The sequence below is a fragment of the Mus pahari genome, chromosome 20, assembly GCF_900095145.1.
Source record: "Mus pahari chromosome 20, PAHARI_EIJ_v1.1, whole genome shotgun sequence".
Classification (NCBI taxonomy): domain Eukaryota; kingdom Metazoa; phylum Chordata; class Mammalia; order Rodentia; family Muridae; genus Mus; species Mus pahari.
In genome coordinates this window covers 11,231,380-11,238,523 of record NC_034609.1, presented here as the reverse complement: position 1 = coordinate 11,238,523, position 7,144 = coordinate 11,231,380, and positions in this window count along the sequence as shown.

Genomic DNA, 7,144 nt, shown 5'->3' with positions numbered 1-7,144 from the left:
AGAGTTCAAATCCCAGCAACCACATGGTGGCTCACAACCATCCTTAACAAGATCTGACTCCCTCTTCTGGAGTGTCTGAAGACAGCTACAGTGTATTTACATATAATAAATAAATATTAAAACCCCATCACTGAGAAAAGTCAGGGCAGGAGCTGAAAGCAGGAACGGAAGGCAAGAACTGAAGCATGGAGCTCTGCTTACTACCGCACTCCTTGTGGTTTGCTCGTACACTCCAGGACCACCTGCCCAGTGACGTCACGGCCTACATGGGCTAGGCTCTCTCATGTCAATCACGAATCGAGAAAACAACCCGCAGACTTGCCTACAGGCCAAGCTGAAGGAAGCAATGTCTCAGTTAAAGTTCCCTCTCCCCACTGGCCTGAGTCATGTTGTGCAAACAAACAAACAGATCCAATCCCTCTCTGGGGCGAGAAGACATATGTGCACTGTCTACCCAGCAAAAGTCCCACATCAGAAAAGCTCTTCACGTCTTCCAAGGGCCTATGGAGTTTTCTGCCTTCTATATTACAGACATCGTTTTCTTTCTGCTCCCCTTCCAGGATGATGTGTTCAGCCAGTGTCAGTGCCTAGATCACAGGCTACATGTGAAGTCTGCCATGTGAGATTCTAAGGGGACTGGAATGGCTATTCTTGGTTGACTGCATCTGGAATTAAGTAAAACCCAAGTGGCTGGGCACACCAGTGAGGGATATTTTTCTTAATTAAATCAATTGCAGTGGAAAGACCCACCCTAAATCCAGACTTTATTTCATTTCATTTTATTTATTATTTGAGGAGGGAAGGCCCATTTTAAATCTGGGCCAACCCTTCTGCTGGCCGACTATGTAAAGGACATGGAAAGAGAAACCTTTTGATCATTGCCTGCTTGTTCTTGCCTTGCTAGTAAGTCGACCCCTTCCCTGGCATTAGAGCCCTCTTCGTCAGGATTCCACTGCACTCTGAGGACCAGCCAGACATCAGGACCCTGGACTGAGCAGCTACTGGATTCCTGGACTTTCTGTTGGATGCCAGCCATCTTTGGATTAGCTGGAGCACAGCCTTAAGTCATTCTAAGTCCCTTTTTTCTATAGAGAGATTCATTCTATCACTTCAGTTCCTCTAGGGAACCCTGACTAATTCAGCAGCCTACACCAAAGTCACAAATGCAGGTTGGCTACTGAGTTCTAAAGCCATCTGTGACCAGCGAGGTGTTGGTCTGACAATGGTTCTAATGCATCACTTCAGAAGCCTTCTCCAGGGGACAGCAGCCCTTTGTCTTCACTCAGACACGCCTTCCTCTGCAAGGTAAAAATGTATCAAGTGGACTTGATAGCATGTAATGCCAGTGTTTAAGAAGCTAAGGCAGGAGGCTTGTCCTGAGTTTCAAATTAGCCTGAGCTTTGTAGTGAGTACCGGACTAGTTTGAATTACAGAGAGAAACTCTCTCTCAAAAACAAATCTTTAAGCCAGGCACGATGGTGCACACCTTTAACTCCACCACTCAAGGGTCAGAGGCAGGTGGATTTCTGTGAGTCTGAAGTCAGTCTGGTCTACATAGCAAGTTCCAAGTCAGCTATGGCTACACGGTGAGACCCTATCTCAAACAAACAAACAAAAAAAAACACTAAAGCCAAACAAACAAAAACCAGCAAAACACGGATGTTGTGAACCACAGTGCTATCTGTCATTTTGTCATCTCTGTTGAAGATCAGTCATCTAGGTGTCATTCAAAGGAACACAGGAGCAAAGTGAAACCAAGTTTAACAAGACAATTTCTCTTTTTGCAAAAAGACTGCACTAGTACTCCAGCTAGGCTAGTGAACTCTCTCACTAAAATGGCTACGTTTTTTTAATTCCTGCTAGGGCTGGTGACTGTCTAGTTCTATTGGTGGGAGCCAGACATCACAGTCTGCTGTGACGTGTTAAATGGTATAAAGGAGGAGGGGAAAAGTTAACTGCCTTTGATTAGGAAGAAAGAAAGAAAGATAGAAAGGAAGGAAGGACGGATGGAAGGAAGGAAGACAAAGAAAGAAACAAAGAAAAACAAAGAAAGTAACAAAGGAAGAAACAAAGGAAGGTTTCTCACAGCTAGCACCTTCCAAACAAGAAGAGTGTCTACAAGGACAGTGGCCCTTGCAGACCTATGATTTGGAGACCTCCTTATCAGTGACTGTGTCCACCCCAGGACAGCATCCAAGACAGGCAGCTCTGGTCTCTGCCCACCTCTCAATACCCTGTGCTCTCCTTCCTCCCCTACCCAGCTTCTGGTACAGACCTCTTGCTTCTCTTCAGGCCCAGTGGGGCCATCACAATCCTCTCCAGATGTCAATCCTGTCCACCATGGAGGTCCCCCCCCCATCACAATCCTCTCCAGATGTCCATCCTGTCCACCATGGAGGTCCCTGTTTTTTTTTTTTTTTAATTTTTTGAAACAGGGTTTTTCTGTGTAGCCCTGGCTGACCTGGAGCTCACTTTGTAGACCAGGCGGGCCTCGAACTCAGAAATCCACCTGCTTCTGCCTCCCGAGTGCTGGGATTAAAGGTGTGAGCCACCACACCCGGCCCATGAGGTCCCCTTTTTGAAAACAAGAAAAGCCAGAAACAGGTGAGCACATTTGTGTCTTTAAATAAAGTCAGACTTTACTAAATAACAATAAATTTACAAGGAGCAATGGCTTGAATGGCAGCCACTTCCACCTACTTTAGTAATCTGTCTACATGAATGCTTAATTCCCAATATTAGCTTTCATTGTACACAGCATACAGCAAATACATCTATTTGTCGTTGTATGTGTTTATGTGGTTTGAAGAAAGAATTAAAATTACACACACACACACACACATACACACACACACACACACACACACACAATCCCTACAGTTGAGGATCCCCCCCCCCAAAAAAAAAAGGTTCTCCTGAGGGCAATGGCAGAGTGTGGACTGCAGAATTCAACAGTTACAGAAGTAGGCCGATAGAAACGCAAACAGAGCCTGTATTGATAGGACAGCCAATGCAAACAAGGCAGAAGGAAGAAGCTGTTGCTGTGGATCCAGGCAGCAGGAGAGGCAGGCTTGACAGTAAAGACTGCTTCAGCTGCAGGGACAAAGGGCATACCTAAGCTGCAGTAGGAACCCCAGTTCTGGGTCCAAATGACCAAGCAGTAGTTGATCGGGTGGCAGTTGCAGGCCACAACAACAGTAGGGACCAAGCTGAGGTGAAGCCCTAGTGATGATTTTCTACCTGTCAGTCCCTGACATACATCTGTTGTCAGATGACAGATTTGTGGGGCTATTGTCATCCTAATGCGACATACTGTACAGGGTTCAGGTGCGAGTCACACCATCCCAGCTGCTGTCTGATAAGTTCATGGGCTTAGTTTCCCTGACGAGACTTGATTTGTGCCCATGTCCCCCTGCAATCTTAGCTCACCCTGATAACTGTAGAGGTGGCGCCCTCTCTGCTCACAAATCATTTATCAGTCTATGCTGTGTGAGTGGTGCCAGACAACACTGTTTGTGGGGACGCCCTCAAAATGGAGTTAAAGGTTTACTTGTCAAATGGGCAAGGCCCAGCCTGAAAGCTCACTGTTTGAACATAATATAGAATGAGTACACAGGGTACTGGGAGGAGGGAGGGTCCAGTGTGCTCTCAGCGGTACTGACTGAGCACTTCCTACTGTGAGGAGTAGCCTTTCTCCCCATAGTTCCTGTGAGGAACAGCAGTTAGCATGCCTGTAATGGCCCCTCTCCTCTCTTGACACACCCTCCTCTCCTGGGAAGACTGGGATCTCTATGGGCGGGCTCCCCCCAAAAGCTACTAAGTCCCTTAGGATGGCAGACTTAGCCTCCCTCCTGTGGGAAACCAGCTTTTACCTGCACATACACTCTTCTGCACTCCGCTCATAGAAGGGGCATTCTACTTGCCCAGGAGGGCTCTGGGAAAAGAGGTAGGTGGAGGGTATGCGTACATGCCTGTCATTTCTCTGATTCACAAAGCCTCTAGTCACACCCTCTACCTTTATCAGGTAGATGTGTACCTGCCTGAGGCTTGAATCAGTCTCTCAATGTGTTATACATTTGGGTTAAGGTTTTTTGGGTTATAGGCCCACCAGACAACAAAAGTTCTTACTCTTAAAGATTTACAAGGAAAAGAGCAGGGGATATCCTATACCATAAGGGAGCAGCAGGTTTAGCGCATGACCCGTGCTACCCAGCATTCATAAAAGGAGTCATGGAGATGCTGGATAGGGGAGCAGGACCAGTTCACACGTGGCCAAACCACGTCGGACCTTGTTTGCCCATGTGGCTGGGTTTATTCCCTGAAAGGTCTCAGTTTAAGGCTCCAACAGGGACAATGACTCGGACAATGACCTTTGGGATAAGAGATTTTAGAAGAGTTATTAACACCTGGAAAAGGCAGAGGAGATGAGGCCCGTGAGGCAGAGTGGGACCCCCCTCTTACAGGCTGCAGGAGAGGGTGGGGTTTCTGTGCCGCGAAGCTGATGAGTCCATAGACCTGCTTGCAGTTACGCCGTCTCTGAATCCTGGGTGGCAAAGGTAAACATAGAGACAGAGGGAGGAATCAGTTAATGGTGACCTAGAGGCCTTGCTTAGTGGCACACAAGTGTCTCTTTAGAATATATTCATTCTGCCAGATGTTCTGTTATACTACTAGGGAGTGTTATCAACTTGAGTATTACTGCAGACCTAGTGAACATTACTATTTTATTCAATTAGTCACCATGGATACTTGGTCAAAGTACTTTCTACTACAAGATAACCCAAGGGCTAATAAATTACACTACCATACCAAGAGAAAGCCTGAGCAACCATGTGGAAGGAAGGAGACCAAGACCCACAGTTGACAGCCCCCCCCCCCCACAAAACTCCCAACTAGAAGCCAGAACCAACTATCAGCCATGTGTACCAAGGCCTTGGCCCAAGACTCTCACTCTGGGCTCTTACACTCTTTGCCTCTCGTGTGTGTGTGTGTGTGTGTGTGTGTGTGTGTGTGTGTGTGTGTGTGTGTGTGTGTTGGGGTTTTCTCCAATAGGTGGGTGACCTTCTTTGTAGCCTGTATATGTCCTTTATCTCTTATACTGTTTCCTTGCTTAATTTCTTTGGTCAATAAAAGTTCTGTGTTTCATCTTTGAAAACATAATTCTTTAAAGCAGGGAAGAGAAGTTGTCTTAGCCACTGTTCTGTAGCTGTGAGGAGAAACCATGGCCAAGGCAACTCTGATGAAAGGTTTAGTCCTGTGTCATGATGGTGGGAAGCATGGTGCCACGCAGGCAAGTGCTGGAGCAGTAGCCAAGAGCTACATCTTGATCCATGGGCAGACAGAGAGAACCTAGGCCTGGCATGGGCTTTTGAAACATCAAAGTTTATCCTCAGTGACACACTTCCTCCAACAAGGCCACGCCTCCTAATCAGGCTAACCCTTTCAAATAGTGCCACTCCCCAGTGACTAAGCATTTGAGCCTAGGGAGAGCATTCTTACTCAAACCACCAAAGACGTCTAGTTTCTTAGGGCCCATTGTTTTAATAGTTTGATAGTCAGATGAGGGACACAGATGTCTCTTTAGAATGTGTTCATTTCTGCCAGGATGCTTACAATTAATTAGAGGTGATGCACCATGCATCGTGTGTGTGTGTGTGTGTGTGTGTGTGTGTGTGTGTTTCTATGTCTGTTTGTGTCTTTATCTGTGTCTGTGCATGCTGAAGAAAGATTCTAAGTTATCACTAGCTTGATCCCAGCGATGTCTCTTTCTTTGAACTAACTCTATAGGCCAGAAAAATCCCAAGTAGGGAAAATTCCAATATCAGGAAATGTTGCTAAAATTCCTTCCTGGGGTAGATATAAACACATCGAAACTTCCATTTAATGTCTCATAACAGACCAAGGAAAAATACCACCACAGTTCACTCAGGGCAAACAGTGACTTTATTAGACTTTTTTACAAGAGCAGTGGATGGAGGGTCACAGGCAGAAGCATAGGTGACCTTACAACAGCCACACTGGAAGGTTTGTACCCAGCGAGATTGATGGCTTCCCCACAGCTACATACAGGGAGTCTCCTCCCCTCATGCGTCCCTTTGTATATATTCTAGTCCCTTCCAGACATGCTGAGGCCACATCCAGTTTAAGCAGAAGTGCATATTCCTTACTGAGAGGGATGGTTGCATACTCAGGGAAGGGTCCCATCAACATTCCGGCCCCCTCCTGAGAAGGACGGTCAAACAGCTGACAAGCCAGGCGGCGATGACCACTGGCGAGCATTCTTAGCTGGACTCCTGAGGATAGTGATGGCTTAGCAGATAGTCCATCCATCAGGCATGATCTGGGGACCTTTTGCACTTTTGTCACACTGGGGGTCTGGCTGTTGCTAAATCTGGTGGAGCAGAGCAAGGCTGTAACAAAACACCCTATAATTCACACGGTGGGCACACACACAACAGAGCCTTAGCAGGTTCAAATCAACAGTGCAAGAGTAGAGAAACTGCTGGAGAGAGTGCTGGAACACTGCTGTTAGAGGGATCTAGAGATGAGTAGGCAATCTCTGTGGGATACCTGTCCTAGGATCTGCTTCCTTGCCTGCATTGAATTTTTTTTTTTATAAGTCGCTCCTGTCGATCATGGAAAGTTGTAGCTTCAACGATATGGTTAATAAAAATGCCAAAGAGGCCTAGGGGTATAAAACAGTGAATATGTCCCTATCCAGCATGCTCAAGGCCCAGAGCCTCACCTGGGGTACCACATGTTACCTGGAAATTAGGGTTTCTTTGCGGGGTTTAGTCTTATTGATAAAAAGAATTGAAGAACAGACTTAAAAGAAAGGGAAGGATAATATTACTGGAATTTTAAAAAAAAAACCTGAAAGCTGGTGAGCTCTAATCTTGGCAGCTTCCCAGAAGAGGAAGAGAGAGAAGAGGAAGAGAGAAAGCTTGGATATTTGTAACAGCCGCAATGCAGAAGGGGGCGGGAATAACTAAGTAGAGAAAGAGTAGGTCAGAGTGTCCGGAAGAGGAGGACCGAGCTTTGGCAAGAATTCAAAAGGAGGAGAAAGAAGAAAAAAAGGAAAAGTGATTCATGAAAGCAGGTGTAGCTGAATCACAGTTTTCTGCCCATAAGCGACTGTGCCAGA